Source organism: Panthera uncia (assembly GCF_023721935.1).
Source record: "Panthera uncia isolate 11264 chromosome B2 unlocalized genomic scaffold, Puncia_PCG_1.0 HiC_scaffold_24, whole genome shotgun sequence".
NCBI lineage: Eukaryota > Metazoa > Chordata > Mammalia > Carnivora > Felidae > Panthera > Panthera uncia.
In genome coordinates, this window is record NW_026057580.1 from 27,398,488 (window position 1) to 27,399,126 (window position 639).

Here is a 639-nt window from a genome sequence, read left to right on the forward strand (position 1 = left end):
GCAAAGGGAGTACTTGAATACCTAGATGTTTGAAAGCCATTGCTTTATTGGTTCCTTTTTCCTTTCTCTTTCTTCTGCTTCGTCTTCTTTTTTTTTTTTTATTTTTTATTTACCCAAAGTCATTTATTTAGTAAACCATGATATATGACCTCTCACCCAAATATTCTAACTTAACAGCGGAGCATGACTACCACAAATACTCTGAACTTGGCATCAATCCAGAAAAATACGGAATGCTTCATGAATTTGCGTGTGATCCTTGCACCGGGCTCATGCTAATCTTCTGTGTAGTTCCAATTTTAGTATAGGTGCTGCTGAAGTGAGCCCTCTTTTTTCTTTTGATAGGAGAAATAGCACAGCAGCAGAAGCTGCTCTAAAGCAGACACCTGAATTTAAATGATGGCTTCCCCACTACTTGCTCTCTGACACTGACAAATTTCTTAACCTCATTGTACCTCTGTTTCCCCAACCGCCAGATGGAGATAATTGCATCTACCTCATAGAGTTGTGAGTGTTAAATGAGCTAATATTCAAAAACATTTACAACAGTGCTGGACACATATTAAGAACTCTAAAAGTGTATGTTGATATGATTATTATTTAAAAGAATGTTTTATGTTATTTATGATGGAATACAAT

The 639-nt window shown here is 36.0% G+C and overlaps 1 non-coding gene across 1 annotated transcript; it reads right to left on the minus strand.

Annotated features, from left to right (window-relative positions):
• Positions 1–222: 222 nt before the first annotated feature.
• Positions 223–327, minus strand: LOC125939186 (U6 spliceosomal RNA). Its single transcript, XR_007462949.1, has one exon. It is a non-coding gene; the product is annotated as a U6 spliceosomal RNA (small nuclear RNA).
• Between the last annotated feature and the right edge of the window lie 312 nt (positions 328–639).